A 12,941-nucleotide genomic window follows, 5' to 3' on the forward strand; every position below is an offset into this window, starting at 1 on the left:
TGGAGAAAAACCTTCTGGATGAGATAGGATAAACAAAACTTCCTTCGAGCCGGAATTGAACCAGCGACCTAAGGATTGCTAATTTAGAGCTACAGTCCTCCGCTCTACCAGCTGAGCTATCGAAGGATTGTTGAAAGCCCACTAGGTTTGGCCATGGGTGCCACGAGCAGGTGGTAAAAATGATTCATTCAACCCAGCGAAAAAGGAATTCAGCAGTAGTATTGGAGAATGCGGGCATCGATCCCGCTACCTCTCGCATGCTAAGCGAGCGCTCTACCACTTGAGCTAATCCCCCAAACCTGGCAAACATATCGTCAGTTTCACGTCACACCAGGTCACAATTTTCATATACAATCACACATGCCATTGCAAGCTTTTTTTTTTTTTTTTTTTTAAGTGTGGATTCCATTTTTGCATACTGGAAGAACATTTAAGGAGTCTACAACGTGATTGGTGCCCTACAAATACAGTTGGGCAACTTTCTAGCAACCCCTTTCTATGTACATGGAGAATCAAATTGGGGACAGTGAAAAAAACTTGCATAGTTTGAAGAAAAAAGTTGCGATGTAGCACAATCCCAAAAGAGAACCATTGACCTTTTATGGCTTTGTTTGTTTATAGAAACTGCTGAGAGGTCGTGAAGGCCTTCTGGTCCTTTGGCACAAGTTGATCCAGGATTCAGGGTTTTGACCAGTAATTTTTGAGCCAAAACGCGTTTGCTTTTGACAGAAGCTACACCAACCAGCACAATACCAATGTTTACCTTGGCATTGCTTTTGTATTGCGGACTAACCCTACTAAGTTTCAAACAATAACTGATGAGCAGCAAATGGTTTAGATGAAGTGTTGAAAAAGCTAAGAACGCTTCTCTTCGTTTTTTTCTCCTTTTTGTGGTTGCTAAACTGTAAGAAAAGAGTAGAGCATGAGCTTGAACACAAAACATTAAAAGAGAATAAACGCAACACCAATGGTGAAAAAGCAAGCCATGCGTTGGCCGGGAATCGAACCCGGGTCAACTGCTTGGAAGGCAGCTATGCTCACCACTATACCACCAACGCTTACGTAAGCGCGCATTTTTTTTTTACATTTTCTGCAATAACAGTAAACGTTCTAGCAAATCCTTTCTAAGTACATGGAGAATCAAACTGGGGGAGAGTGAAAAAAGTTGTGATGTAGCACAATCCCAAGGAGAACCATTGACCTTTTATGGTTTGTTTATAGAAAATTTTGAGACGTCGTAAAGGCCTTCTGGTCCTTTAGCGGCACGAATTGAACTGGGATTCAGGGTTTTAACCAGTGTTTTTTTGAGCCAAAAGGGTTTGCTGTAGACAGGGGCATTTAGATGAAATGTAATGATGAAGAGTATAAAACACAACCGTTTAGCAGAGGATGGTTTCGATCCATCGACCTCTGGGTTATGGGCCCAGCACGCTTCCGCTGCGCCACTCTGCTTATGGTGGAGGATGCTCAGAGTTGAAGTCTAATTACTGCCTGCCTTCTGGTCTATGTCATGTAATTTATCAGCCATTTCTTATCTGTTGGCAACTAAATTATTCTTGGTGCTTTGCAAATGTTTGTTTGTTTTTGTTGAAAATCATGTCTCTGTGGCGCAATCGGTTAGCGCGTTCGGCTGTTAACCGAAAGGTTGGTGGTTCGAGTCCACCCAGGGACGTTGCACCCTTTTGCTTCAGTAGTAAGCTACAGTTGAAGAAGTTTTTGCATTTGTGCTAAGCATCTCCCTCAAGTAAAAGCCATTTTGCTGACGATGTTTTGAATTCACGAGATAAACTGGAGAAAAACCTTCTGGATGAGATAGGATAAACAAAACTTCCTTCGAGCCGGAATTGAACCAGCGACCTAAGGATTGCTAATTTAGAGCTACAGTCCTCCGCTCTACCAGCTGAGCTATCGAAGGATTGTTGAAAGCCCACTAGGTTTGGCCATGGGTGCCACGAGCAGGTGGTAAAAATGATTCATTCAACCCAGCGAAAAAGGAATTCAGCAGTAGTATTGGAGAATGCGGGCATCGATCCCGCTACCTCTCGCATGCTAAGCGAGCGCTCTACCACTTGAGCTAATCCCCCAAACCTGGCAAACATATCGTCAGTTTCACGTCACACCAGGTCACAATTTTCATATACAATCACACATGCCATTGCAAGCTTTTTTTTTTTTTTTTTTTTTAAGTGTGGATTCCATTTTTGCATACTGGAAGAACATTTAAGGAGTCTACAACGTGATTGGTGCCCTACAAATACAGTTGGGCAACTTTCTAGCAACCCCTTTCTATGTACATGAAGAATCAAATTGGGGACAGTGAAAAAAACTTGCATAGTTTGAAGAAAAAAGTTGCGATGTAGCACAATCCCAAAAGAGAACCATTGACCTTTTATGGCTTTGTTTGTTTATAGAAACTGCTGAGAGGTCGTGAAGGCCTTCTGGTCCTTTGGCACAAGTTGATCCAGGATTCAGGGTTTTGACCAGTAATTTTTGAGCCAAAACGCGTTTGCTTTTGACAGAAGCTACACCAACCAGCACAATACCAATGTTTACCTTGGCATTGCTTTTGTATTGCGGACTAACCCTACTAAGTTTCAAACAATAACTGATGAGCAGCAAATGGTTTAGATGAAGTGTTGAAAAAGCTAAGAACGCTTCTCTTCGTTTTTTTCTCCTTTTTGTGGTTGCTAAACTGTAAGAAAAGAGTAGAGCATGAGCTTGAACACAAAACATTAAAAGAGAATAAACGCAACACCAATGGTGAAAAAGCAAGCCATGCGTTGGCCGGGAATCGAACCCGGGTCAACTGCTTGGAAGGCAGCTATGCTCACCACTATACCACCAACGCTTACGTAAGCGCGCATTTTTTTTTTACATTTTCTGCAATAACAGTAAACGTTCTAGCAAATCCTTTCTAAGTACATGGAGAATCAAACTGGGGGAGAGTGAAAAAAGTTGTGATGTAGCACAATCCCAAGGAGAACCATTGACCTTTTATGGTTTGTTTATAGAAAATTTTGAGACGTCGTAAAGGCCTTCTGGTCCTTTAGCGGCACGAGTTGAACTGGGATTCAGGGTTTTAACCAGTGTTTTTTTGAGCCAAAAGGGTTTGCTGTAGACAGGGGCATTTAGATGAAATGTAATGATGAAGAGTATAAAACACAACCGTTTAGCAGAGGATGGTTTCGATCCATCGACCTCTGGGTTATGGGCCCAGCACGCTTCCGCTGCGCCACTCTGCTTATGGTGGAGGATGCTCAGAGTTGAAGTCTAATTACTGCCTGCCTTCTGGTCTATGTCATGTAATTTATCAGCCATTTCTTATCTGTTGGCAACTAAATTATTCTTGGTGCTTTGCAAATGTTTGTTTGTTTTTGTTGAAAATCATGTCTCTGTGGCGCAATCGGTTAGCGCGTTCGGCTGTTAACCGAAAGGTTGGTGGTTCGAGTCCACCCAGGGACGTTGCACCCTTTTGCTTCAGTAGTAAGCTACAGTTGAAGAAGTTTTTGCATTTGTGCTAAGCATCTCCCTCAAGTAAAAGCCATTTTGCTGACGATGTTTTGAATTCACGAGATAAACTGGAGAAAAACCTTCTGGATGAGATAGGATAAACAAAACTTCCTTCGAGCCGGAATTGAACCAGCGACCTAAGGATTGCTAATTTAGAGCTACAGTCCTCCGCTCTACCAGCTGAGCTATCGAAGGATTGTTGAAAGCCCACTAGGTTTGGCCATGGGTGCCACGAGCAGGTGGTAAAAATGATTCATTCAACCCAGCGAAAAAGGAATTCAGCAGTAGTATTGGAGAATGCGGGCATCGATCCCGCTACCTCTCGCATGCTAAGCGAGCGCTCTACCACTTGAGCTAATCCCCCAAACCTGGCAAACATATCGTCAGTTTCACGTCACACCAGGTCACAATTTTCATATACAATCACACATGCCATTGCAAGCTTTTTTTTTTTTTTTTTTTTTAAGTGTGGATTCCATTTTTGCATACTGGAAGAACATTTAAGGAGTCTACAACGTGATTGGTGCCCTACAAATACAGTTGGGCAACTTTCTAGCAACCCCTTTCTATGTACATGAAGAATCAAATTGGGGACAGTGAAAAAAACTTGCATAGTTTGAAGAAAAAAGTTGCGATGTAGCACAATCCCAAAAGAGAACCATTGACCTTTTATGGCTTTGTTTGTTTATAGAAACTGCTGAGAGGTCGTGAAGGCCTTCTGGTCCTTTGGCACAAGTTGATCCAGGATTCAGGGTTTTGACCAGTAATTTTTGAGCCAAAACGCGTTTGCTTTTGACAGAAGCTACACCAACCAGCACAATACCAATGTTTACCTTGGCATTGCTTTTGTATTGCGGACTAACCCTACTAAGTTTCAAACAATAACTGATGAGCAGCAAATGGTTTAGATGAAGTGTTGAAAAAGCTAAGAACGCTTCTCTTCGTTTTTTTCTCCTTTTTGTGGTTGCTAAACTGTAAGAAAAGAGTAGAGCATGAGCTTGAACACAAAACATTAAAAGAGAATAAACGCAACACCAATGGTGAAAAAGCAAGCCATGCGTTGGCCGGGAATCGAACCCGGGTCAACTGCTTGGAAGGCAGCTATGCTCACCACTATACCACCAACGCTTACGTAAGCGCGCATTTTTTTTTTACATTTTCTGCAATAACAGTAAACGTTCTAGCAAATCCTTTCTAAGTACATGGAGAATCAAACTGGGGGAGAGTGAAAAAAGTTGTGATGTAGCACAATCCCAAGGAGAACCATTGACCTTTTATGGTTTGTTTATAGAAAATTTTGAGACGTCGTAAAGGCCTTCTGGTCCTTTAGCGGCACGAGTTGAACTGGGATTCAGGGTTTTAACCAGTGTTTTTTTGAGCCAAAAGGGTTTGCTGTAGACAGGGGCATTTAGATGAAATGTAATGATGAAGAGTATAAAACACAACCGTTTAGCAGAGGATGGTTTCGATCCATCGACCTCTGGGTTATGGGCCCAGCACGCTTCCGCTGCGCCACTCTGCTTATGGTGGAGGATGCTCAGAGTTGAAGTCTAATTACTGCCTGCCTTCTGGTCTATGTCATGTAATTTATCAGCCATTTCTTATCTGTTGGCAACTAAATTATTCTTGGTGCTTTGCAAATGTTTGTTTGTTTTTGTTGAAAATCATGTCTCTGTGGCGCAATCGGTTAGCGCGTTCGGCTGTTAACCGAAAGGTTGGTGGTTCGAGTCCACCCAGGGACGTTGCACCCTTTTGCTTCAGTAGTAAGCTACAGTTGAAGAAGTTTTTGCATTTGTGCTAAGCATCTCCCTCAAGTAAAAGCCATTTTGCTGACGATGTTTTGAATTCACGAGATAAACTGGAGAAAAACCTTCTGGATGAGATAGGATAAACAAAACTTCCTTCGAGCCGGAATTGAACCAGCGACCTAAGGATTGCTAATTTAGAGCTACAGTCCTCCGCTCTACCAGCTGAGCTATCGAAGGATTGTTGAAAGCCCACTAGGTTTGGCCATGGGTGCCACGAGCAGGTGGTAAAAATGATTCATTCAACCCAGCGAAAAAGGAATTCAGCAGTAGTATTGGAGAATGCGGGCATCGATCCCGCTACCTCTCGCATGCTAAGCGAGCGCTCTACCACTTGAGCTAATCCCCCAAACCTGGCAAACATATCGTCAGTTTCACGTCACACCAGGTCACAATTTTCATATACAATCACACATGCCATTGCAAGCTTTTTTTTTTTTTTTTTTTTAAGTGTGGATTCCATTTTTGCATACTGGAAGAACATTTAAGGAGTCTACAACGTGATTGGTGCCCTACAAATACAGTTGGGCAACTTTCTAGCAACCCCTTTCTATGTACATGGAGAATCAAATTGGGGACAGTGAAAAAAACTTGCATAGTTTGAAGAAAAAAGTTGCGATGTAGCACAATCCCAAAAGAGAACCATTGACCTTTTATGGCTTTGTTTGTTTATAGAAACTGCTGAGAGGTCGTGAAGGCCTTCTGGTCCTTTGGCACAAGTTGATCCAGGATTCAGGGTTTTGACCAGTAATTTTTGAGCCAAAACGCGTTTGCTTTTGACAGAAGCTACACCAACCAGCACAATACCAATGTTTACCTTGGCATTGCTTTTGTATTGCGGACTAACCCTACTAAGTTTCAAACAATAACTGATGAGCAGCAAATGGTTTAGATGAAGTGTTGAAAAAGCTAAGAACGCTTCTCTTCGTTTTTTTCTCCTTTTTGTGGTTGCTAAACTGTAAGAAAAGAGTAGAGCATGAGCTTGAACACAAAACATTAAAAGAGAATAAACGCAACACCAATGGTGAAAAAGCAAGCCATGCGTTGGCCGGGAATCGAACCCGGGTCAACTGCTTGGAAGGCAGCTATGCTCACCACTATACCACCAACGCTTACGTAAGCGCGCATTTTTTTTTTACATTTTCTGCAATAACAGTAAACGTTCTAGCAAATCCTTTCTAAGTACATGGAGAATCAAACTGGGGGAGAGTGAAAAAAGTTGTGATGTAGCACAATCCCAAGGAGAACCATTGACCTTTTATGGTTTGTTTATAGAAAATTTTGAGACGTCGTAAAGGCCTTCTGGTCCTTTAGCGGCACGAGTTGAACTGGGATTCAGGGTTTTAACCAGTGTTTTTTTGAGCCAAAAGGGTTTGCTGTAGACAGGGGCATTTAGATGAAATGTAATGATGAAGAGTATAAAACACAACCGTTTAGCAGAGGATGGTTTCGATCCATCGACCTCTGGGTTATGGGCCCAGCACGCTTCCGCTGCGCCACTCTGCTTATGGTGGAGGATGCTCAGAGTTGAAGTCTAATTACTGCCTGCCTTCTGGTCTATGTCATGTAATTTATCAGCCATTTCTTATCTGTTGGCAACTAAATTATTCTTGGTGCTTTGCAAATGTTTGTTTGTTTTTGTTGAAAATCATGTCTCTGTGGCGCAATCGGTTAGCGCGTTCGGCTGTTAACCGAAAGGTTGGTGGTTCGAGTCCACCCAGGGACGTTGCACCCTTTTGCTTCAGTAGTAAGCTACAGTTGAAGAAGTTTTTGCATTTGTGCTAAGCATCTCCCTCAAGTAAAAGCCATTTTGCTGACGATGTTTTGAATTCACGAGATAAACTGGAGAAAAACCTTCTGGATGAGATAGGATAAACAAAACTTCCTTCGAGCCGGAATTGAACCAGCGACCTAAGGATTGCTAATTTAGAGCTACAGTCCTCCGCTCTACCAGCTGAGCTATCGAAGGATTGTTGAAAGCCCACTAGGTTTGGCCATGGGTGCCACGAGCAGGTGGTAAAAATGATTCATTCAACCCAGCGAAAAAGGAATTCAGCAGTAGTATTGGAGAATGCGGGCATCGATCCCGCTACCTCTCGCATGCTAAGCGAGCGCTCTACCACTTGAGCTAATCCCCCAAACCTGGCAAACATATCGTCAGTTTCACGTCACACCAGGTCACAATTTTCATATACAATCACACATGCCATTGCAAGCTTTTTTTTTTTTTTTTTTTTTAAGTGTGGATTCCATTTTTGCATACTGGAAGAACATTTAAGGAGTCTACAACGTGATTGGTGCCCTACAAATACAGTTGGGCAACTTTCTAGCAACCCCTTTCTATGTACATGAAGAATCAAATTGGGGACAGTGAAAAAAACTTGCATAGTTTGAAGAAAAAAGTTGCGATGTAGCACAATCCCAAAAGAGAACCATTGACCTTTTATGGCTTTGTTTGTTTATAGAAACTGCTGAGAGGTCGTGAAGGCCTTCTGGTCCTTTGGCACAAGTTGATCCAGGATTCAGGGTTTTGACCAGTAATTTTTGAGCCAAAACGCGTTTGCTTTTGACAGAAGCTACACCAACCAGCACAATACCAATGTTTACCTTGGCATTGCTTTTGTATTGCGGACTAACCCTACTAAGTTTCAAACAATAACTGATGAGCAGCAAATGGTTTAGATGAAGTGTTGAAAAAGCTAAGAACGCTTCTCTTCGTTTTTTTCTCCTTTTTGTGGTTGCTAAACTGTAAGAAAAGAGTAGAGCATGAGCTTGAACACAAAACATTAAAAGAGAATAAACGCAACACCAATGGTGAAAAAGCAAGCCATGCGTTGGCCGGGAATCGAACCCGGGTCAACTGCTTGGAAGGCAGCTATGCTCACCACTATACCACCAACGCTTACGTAAGCGCGCATTTTTTTTTTACATTTTCTGCAATAACAGTAAACGTTCTAGCAAATCCTTTCTAAGTACATGGAGAATCAAACTGGGGGAGAGTGAAAAAAGTTGTGATGTAGCACAATCCCAAGGAGAACCATTGACCTTTTATGGTTTGTTTATAGAAAATTTTGAGACGTCGTAAAGGCCTTCTGGTCCTTTAGCGGCACGAGTTGAACTGGGATTCAGGGTTTTAACCAGTGTTTTTTTGAGCCAAAAGGGTTTGCTGTAGACAGGGGCATTTAGATGAAATGTAATGATGAAGAGTATAAAACACAACCGTTTAGCAGAGGATGGTTTCGATCCATCGACCTCTGGGTTATGGGCCCAGCACGCTTCCGCTGCGCCACTCTGCTTATGGTGGAGGATGCTCAGAGTTGAAGTCTAATTACTGCCTGCCTTCTGGTCTATGTCATGTAATTTATCAGCCATTTCTTATCTGTTGGCAACTAAATTATTCTTGGTGCTTTGCAAATGTTTGTTTGTTTTTGTTGAAAATCATGTCTCTGTGGCGCAATCGGTTAGCGCGTTCGGCTGTTAACCGAAAGGTTGGTGGTTCGAGTCCACCCAGGGACGTTGCACCCTTTTGCTTCAGTAGTAAGCTACAGTTGAAGAAGTTTTTGCATTTGTGCTAAGCATCTCCCTCAAGTAAAAGCCATTTTGCTGACGATGTTTTGAATTCACGAGATAAACTGGAGAAAAACCTTCTGGATGAGATAGGATAAACAAAACTTCCTTCGAGCCGGAATTGAACCAGCGACCTAAGGATTGCTAATTTAGAGCTACAGTCCTCCGCTCTACCAGCTGAGCTATCGAAGGATTGTTGAAAGCCCACTAGGTTTGGCCATGGGTGCCACGAGCAGGTGGTAAAAATGATTCATTCAACCCAGCGAAAAAGGAATTCAGCAGTAGTATTGGAGAATGCGGGCATCGATCCCGCTACCTCTCGCATGCTAAGCGAGCGCTCTACCACTTGAGCTAATCCCCCAAACCTGGCAAACATATCGTCAGTTTCACGTCACACCAGGTCACAATTTTCATATACAATCACACATGCCATTGCAAGCTTTTTTTTTTTTTTTTTTTTAAGTGTGGATTCCATTTTTGCATACTGGAAGAACATTTAAGGAGTCTACAACGTGATTGGTGCCCTACAAATACAGTTGGGCAACTTTCTAGCAACCCCTTTCTATGTACATGGAGAATCAAATTGGGGACAGTGAAAAAAACTTGCATAGTTTGAAGAAAAAAGTTGCGATGTAGCACAATCCCAAAAGAGAACCATTGACCTTTTATGGCTTTGTTTGTTTATAGAAACTGCTGAGAGGTCGTGAAGGCCTTCTGGTCCTTTGGCACAAGTTGATCCAGGATTCAGGGTTTTGACCAGTAATTTTTGAGCCAAAACGCGTTTGCTTTTGACAGAAGCTACACCAACCAGCACAATACCAATGTTTACCTTGGCATTGCTTTTGTATTGCGGACTAACCCTACTAAGTTTCAAACAATAACTGATGAGCAGCAAATGGTTTAGATGAAGTGTTGAAAAAGCTAAGAACGCTTCTCTTCGTTTTTTTCTCCTTTTTGTGGTTGCTAAACTGTAAGAAAAGAGTAGAGCATGAGCTTGAACACAAAACATTAAAAGAGAATAAACGCAACACCAATGGTGAAAAAGCAAGCCATGCGTTGGCCGGGAATCGAACCCGGGTCAACTGCTTGGAAGGCAGCTATGCTCACCACTATACCACCAACGCTTACGTAAGCGCGCATTTTTTTTTTACATTTTCTGCAATAACAGTAAACGTTCTAGCAAATCCTTTCTAAGTACATGGAGAATCAAACTGGGGGAGAGTGAAAAAAGTTGTGATGTAGCACAATCCCAAGGAGAACCATTGACCTTTTATGGTTTGTTTATAGAAAATTTTGAGACGTCGTAAAGGCCTTCTGGTCCTTTAGCGGCACGAGTTGAACTGGGATTCAGGGTTTTAACCAGTGTTTTTTTGAGCCAAAAGGGTTTGCTGTAGACAGGGGCATTTAGATGAAATGTAATGATGAAGAGTATAAAACACAACCGTTTAGCAGAGGATGGTTTCGATCCATCGACCTCTGGGTTATGGGCCCAGCACGCTTCCGCTGCGCCACTCTGCTTATGGTGGAGGATGCTCAGAGTTGAAGTCTAATTACTGCCTGCCTTCTGGTCTATGTCATGTAATTTATCAGCCATTTCTTATCTGTTGGCAACTAAATTATTCTTGGTGCTTTGCAAATGTTTGTTTGTTTTTGTTGAAAATCATGTCTCTGTGGCGCAATCGGTTAGCGCGTTCGGCTGTTAACCGAAAGGTTGGTGGTTCGAGTCCACCCAGGGACGTTGCACCCTTTTGCTTCAGTAGTAAGCTACAGTTGAAGAAGTTTTTGCATTTGTGCTAAGCATCTCCCTCAAGTAAAAGCCATTTTGCTGACGATGTTTTGAATTCACGAGATAAACTGGAGAAAAACCTTCTGGATGAGATAGGATAAACAAAACTTCCTTCGAGCCGGAATTGAACCAGCGACCTAAGGATTGCTAATTTAGAGCTACAGTCCTCCGCTCTACCAGCTGAGCTATCGAAGGATTGTTGAAAGCCCACTAGGTTTGGCCATGGGTGCCACGAGCAGGTGGTAAAAATGATTCATTCAACCCAGCGAAAAAGGAATTCAGCAGTAGTATTGGAGAATGCGGGCATCGATCCCGCTACCTCTCGCATGCTAAGCGAGCGCTCTACCACTTGAGCTAATCCCCCAAACCTGGCAAACATATCGTCAGTTTCACGTCACACCAGGTCACAATTTTCATATACAATCACACATGCCATTGCAAGCTTTTTTTTTTTTTTTTTTTTTAAGTGTGGATTCCATTTTTGCATACTGGAAGAACATTTAAGGAGTCTACAACGTGATTGGTGCCCTACAAATACAGTTGGGCAACTTTCTAGCAACCCCTTTCTATGTACATGAAGAATCAAATTGGGGACAGTGAAAAAAACTTGCATAGTTTGAAGAAAAAAGTTGCGATGTAGCACAATCCCAAAAGAGAACCATTGACCTTTTATGGCTTTGTTTGTTTATAGAAACTGCTGAGAGGTCGTGAAGGCCTTCTGGTCCTTTGGCACAAGTTGATCCAGGATTCAGGGTTTTGACCAGTAATTTTTGAGCCAAAACGCGTTTGCTTTTGACAGAAGCTACACCAACCAGCACAATACCAATGTTTACCTTGGCATTGCTTTTGTATTGCGGACTAACCCTACTAAGTTTCAAACAATAACTGATGAGCAGCAAATGGTTTAGATGAAGTGTTGAAAAAGCTAAGAACGCTTCTCTTCGTTTTTTTCTCCTTTTTGTGGTTGCTAAACTGTAAGAAAAGAGTAGAGCATGAGCTTGAACACAAAACATTAAAAGAGAATAAACGCAACACCAATGGTGAAAAAGCAAGCCATGCGTTGGCCGGGAATCGAACCCGGGTCAACTGCTTGGAAGGCAGCTATGCTCACCACTATACCACCAACGCTTACGTAAGCGCGCATTTTTTTTTTACATTTTCTGCAATAACAGTAAACGTTCTAGCAAATCCTTTCTAAGTACATGGAGAATCAAACTGGGGGAGAGTGAAAAAAGTTGTGATGTAGCACAATCCCAAGGAGAACCATTGACCTTTTATGGTTTGTTTATAGAAAATTTTGAGACGTCGTAAAGGCCTTCTGGTCCTTTAGCGGCACGAGTTGAACTGGGATTCAGGGTTTTAACCAGTGTTTTTTTGAGCCAAAAGGGTTTGCTGTAGACAGGGGCATTTAGATGAAATGTAATGATGAAGAGTATAAAACACAACCGTTTAGCAGAGGATGGTTTCGATCCATCGACCTCTGGGTTATGGGCCCAGCACGCTTCCGCTGCGCCACTCTGCTTATGGTGGAGGATGCTCAGAGTTGAAGTCTAATTACTGCCTGCCTTCTGGTCTATGTCATGTAATTTATCAGCCATTTCTTATCTGTTGGCAACTAAATTATTCTTGGTGCTTTGCAAATGTTTGTTTGTTTTTGTTGAAAATCATGTCTCTGTGGCGCAATCGGTTAGCGCGTTCGGCTGTTAACCGAAAGGTTGGTGGTTCGAGTCCACCCAGGGACGTTGCACCCTTTTGCTTCAGTAGTAAGCTACAGTTGAAGAAGTTTTTGCATTTGTGCTAAGCATCTCCCTCAAGTAAAAGCCATTTTGCTGACGATGTTTTGAATTCACGAGATAAACTGGAGAAAAACCTTCTGGATGAGATAGGATAAACAAAACTTCCTTCGAGCCGGAATTGAACCAGCGACCTAAGGATTGCTAATTTAGAGCTACAGTCCTCCGCTCTACCAGCTGAGCTATCGAAGGATTGTTGAAAGCCCACTAGGTTTGGCCATGGGTGCCACGAGCAGGTGGTAAAAATGATTCATTCAACCCAGCGAAAAAGGAATTCAGCAGTAGTATTGGAGAATGCGGGCATCGATCCCGCTACCTCTCGCATGCTAAGCGAGCGCTCTACCACTTGAGCTAATCCCCCAAACCTGGCAAACATATCGTCAGTTTCACGTCACACCAGGTCACAATTTTCATATACAATCACACATGCCATTGCAAGCTTTTTTTTTTTTTTTTTTTTAAGTGTGGATTCCATTTTTG

The 12,941-nt window shown here is 42.4% G+C and overlaps 30 non-coding genes across 30 annotated transcripts; 7 read left to right on the forward strand and 23 right to left on the reverse strand.

Annotated features, from left to right (window-relative positions):
* Nucleotides 1-40: 40 nt before the first annotated feature.
* On the reverse strand, nt 41-126 carry TRNAY-GUA (transfer RNA tyrosine (anticodon GUA)). Its single transcript is given in 2 exon segments — nt 41-76; nt 90-126. It is a non-coding gene; the product is annotated as a tRNA-Tyr (tRNA).
* Nucleotides 127-222: 96 nt separating this feature from the next.
* TRNAA-AGC (transfer RNA alanine (anticodon AGC)) lies at nt 223-295 on the reverse strand. The gene has a single exon. It is a non-coding gene; the product is annotated as a tRNA-Ala (tRNA).
* Nucleotides 296-986: 691 nt separating this feature from the next.
* Nucleotides 987-1,058, reverse strand: TRNAG-UCC (transfer RNA glycine (anticodon UCC)). Its single transcript has one exon. It is a non-coding gene; the product is annotated as a tRNA-Gly (tRNA).
* A 540-nt stretch (nt 1,059-1,598) lies between these two features.
* On the forward strand, nt 1,599-1,672 carry TRNAN-GUU (transfer RNA asparagine (anticodon GUU)). Its single transcript has one exon. It is a non-coding gene; the product is annotated as a tRNA-Asn (tRNA).
* A 157-nt stretch (nt 1,673-1,829) lies between these two features.
* On the reverse strand, nt 1,830-1,915 carry TRNAY-GUA (transfer RNA tyrosine (anticodon GUA)). The gene is given in 2 exon segments: nt 1,830-1,865; nt 1,879-1,915. It is a non-coding gene; the product is annotated as a tRNA-Tyr (tRNA).
* Nucleotides 1,916-2,011: 96 nt separating this feature from the next.
* On the reverse strand, nt 2,012-2,084 carry TRNAA-AGC (transfer RNA alanine (anticodon AGC)). Its single transcript has one exon. It is a non-coding gene; the product is annotated as a tRNA-Ala (tRNA).
* Nucleotides 2,085-2,776: 692 nt separating this feature from the next.
* Nucleotides 2,777-2,848, reverse strand: TRNAG-UCC (transfer RNA glycine (anticodon UCC)). Its single transcript has one exon. It is a non-coding gene; the product is annotated as a tRNA-Gly (tRNA).
* Nucleotides 2,849-3,388: 540 nt separating this feature from the next.
* TRNAN-GUU (transfer RNA asparagine (anticodon GUU)) lies at nt 3,389-3,462 on the forward strand. Its single transcript has one exon. It is a non-coding gene; the product is annotated as a tRNA-Asn (tRNA).
* Nucleotides 3,463-3,619: 157 nt separating this feature from the next.
* On the reverse strand, nt 3,620-3,705 carry TRNAY-GUA (transfer RNA tyrosine (anticodon GUA)). The gene is given in 2 exon segments: nt 3,620-3,655; nt 3,669-3,705. It is a non-coding gene; the product is annotated as a tRNA-Tyr (tRNA).
* A 96-nt stretch (nt 3,706-3,801) lies between these two features.
* On the reverse strand, nt 3,802-3,874 carry TRNAA-AGC (transfer RNA alanine (anticodon AGC)). The gene has a single exon. It is a non-coding gene; the product is annotated as a tRNA-Ala (tRNA).
* Nucleotides 3,875-4,566: 692 nt separating this feature from the next.
* Nucleotides 4,567-4,638, reverse strand: TRNAG-UCC (transfer RNA glycine (anticodon UCC)). The gene has a single exon. It is a non-coding gene; the product is annotated as a tRNA-Gly (tRNA).
* Nucleotides 4,639-5,178: 540 nt separating this feature from the next.
* Nucleotides 5,179-5,252, forward strand: TRNAN-GUU (transfer RNA asparagine (anticodon GUU)). The gene has a single exon. It is a non-coding gene; the product is annotated as a tRNA-Asn (tRNA).
* Nucleotides 5,253-5,409: 157 nt separating this feature from the next.
* TRNAY-GUA (transfer RNA tyrosine (anticodon GUA)) lies at nt 5,410-5,495 on the reverse strand. The gene is given in 2 exon segments: nt 5,410-5,445; nt 5,459-5,495. It is a non-coding gene; the product is annotated as a tRNA-Tyr (tRNA).
* A 96-nt stretch (nt 5,496-5,591) lies between these two features.
* TRNAA-AGC (transfer RNA alanine (anticodon AGC)) lies at nt 5,592-5,664 on the reverse strand. The gene has a single exon. It is a non-coding gene; the product is annotated as a tRNA-Ala (tRNA).
* A 691-nt stretch (nt 5,665-6,355) lies between these two features.
* TRNAG-UCC (transfer RNA glycine (anticodon UCC)) lies at nt 6,356-6,427 on the reverse strand. The gene has a single exon. It is a non-coding gene; the product is annotated as a tRNA-Gly (tRNA).
* A 540-nt stretch (nt 6,428-6,967) lies between these two features.
* On the forward strand, nt 6,968-7,041 carry TRNAN-GUU (transfer RNA asparagine (anticodon GUU)). Its single transcript has one exon. It is a non-coding gene; the product is annotated as a tRNA-Asn (tRNA).
* Nucleotides 7,042-7,198: 157 nt separating this feature from the next.
* Nucleotides 7,199-7,284, reverse strand: TRNAY-GUA (transfer RNA tyrosine (anticodon GUA)). The gene is given in 2 exon segments: nt 7,199-7,234; nt 7,248-7,284. It is a non-coding gene; the product is annotated as a tRNA-Tyr (tRNA).
* A 96-nt stretch (nt 7,285-7,380) lies between these two features.
* On the reverse strand, nt 7,381-7,453 carry TRNAA-AGC (transfer RNA alanine (anticodon AGC)). Its single transcript has one exon. It is a non-coding gene; the product is annotated as a tRNA-Ala (tRNA).
* A 692-nt stretch (nt 7,454-8,145) lies between these two features.
* TRNAG-UCC (transfer RNA glycine (anticodon UCC)) lies at nt 8,146-8,217 on the reverse strand. The gene has a single exon. It is a non-coding gene; the product is annotated as a tRNA-Gly (tRNA).
* Nucleotides 8,218-8,757: 540 nt separating this feature from the next.
* Nucleotides 8,758-8,831, forward strand: TRNAN-GUU (transfer RNA asparagine (anticodon GUU)). The gene has a single exon. It is a non-coding gene; the product is annotated as a tRNA-Asn (tRNA).
* Nucleotides 8,832-8,988: 157 nt separating this feature from the next.
* Nucleotides 8,989-9,074, reverse strand: TRNAY-GUA (transfer RNA tyrosine (anticodon GUA)). The gene is given in 2 exon segments: nt 8,989-9,024; nt 9,038-9,074. It is a non-coding gene; the product is annotated as a tRNA-Tyr (tRNA).
* A 96-nt stretch (nt 9,075-9,170) lies between these two features.
* TRNAA-AGC (transfer RNA alanine (anticodon AGC)) lies at nt 9,171-9,243 on the reverse strand. The gene has a single exon. It is a non-coding gene; the product is annotated as a tRNA-Ala (tRNA).
* Nucleotides 9,244-9,934: 691 nt separating this feature from the next.
* On the reverse strand, nt 9,935-10,006 carry TRNAG-UCC (transfer RNA glycine (anticodon UCC)). Its single transcript has one exon. It is a non-coding gene; the product is annotated as a tRNA-Gly (tRNA).
* Nucleotides 10,007-10,546: 540 nt separating this feature from the next.
* On the forward strand, nt 10,547-10,620 carry TRNAN-GUU (transfer RNA asparagine (anticodon GUU)). The gene has a single exon. It is a non-coding gene; the product is annotated as a tRNA-Asn (tRNA).
* Nucleotides 10,621-10,777: 157 nt separating this feature from the next.
* On the reverse strand, nt 10,778-10,863 carry TRNAY-GUA (transfer RNA tyrosine (anticodon GUA)). Its single transcript is given in 2 exon segments — nt 10,778-10,813; nt 10,827-10,863. It is a non-coding gene; the product is annotated as a tRNA-Tyr (tRNA).
* Nucleotides 10,864-10,959: 96 nt separating this feature from the next.
* Nucleotides 10,960-11,032, reverse strand: TRNAA-AGC (transfer RNA alanine (anticodon AGC)). The gene has a single exon. It is a non-coding gene; the product is annotated as a tRNA-Ala (tRNA).
* A 692-nt stretch (nt 11,033-11,724) lies between these two features.
* TRNAG-UCC (transfer RNA glycine (anticodon UCC)) lies at nt 11,725-11,796 on the reverse strand. The gene has a single exon. It is a non-coding gene; the product is annotated as a tRNA-Gly (tRNA).
* A 540-nt stretch (nt 11,797-12,336) lies between these two features.
* TRNAN-GUU (transfer RNA asparagine (anticodon GUU)) lies at nt 12,337-12,410 on the forward strand. The gene has a single exon. It is a non-coding gene; the product is annotated as a tRNA-Asn (tRNA).
* Nucleotides 12,411-12,567: 157 nt separating this feature from the next.
* Nucleotides 12,568-12,653, reverse strand: TRNAY-GUA (transfer RNA tyrosine (anticodon GUA)). The gene is given in 2 exon segments: nt 12,568-12,603; nt 12,617-12,653. It is a non-coding gene; the product is annotated as a tRNA-Tyr (tRNA).
* Nucleotides 12,654-12,749: 96 nt separating this feature from the next.
* On the reverse strand, nt 12,750-12,822 carry TRNAA-AGC (transfer RNA alanine (anticodon AGC)). The gene has a single exon. It is a non-coding gene; the product is annotated as a tRNA-Ala (tRNA).
* Between the last annotated feature and the right edge of the window lie 119 nt (nt 12,823-12,941).

Source organism: Ranitomeya imitator, unplaced genomic scaffold, assembly GCF_032444005.1.
Source record: "Ranitomeya imitator isolate aRanImi1 unplaced genomic scaffold, aRanImi1.pri SCAFFOLD_460, whole genome shotgun sequence".
Taxonomy (NCBI): domain Eukaryota; kingdom Metazoa; phylum Chordata; class Amphibia; order Anura; family Dendrobatidae; genus Ranitomeya; species Ranitomeya imitator.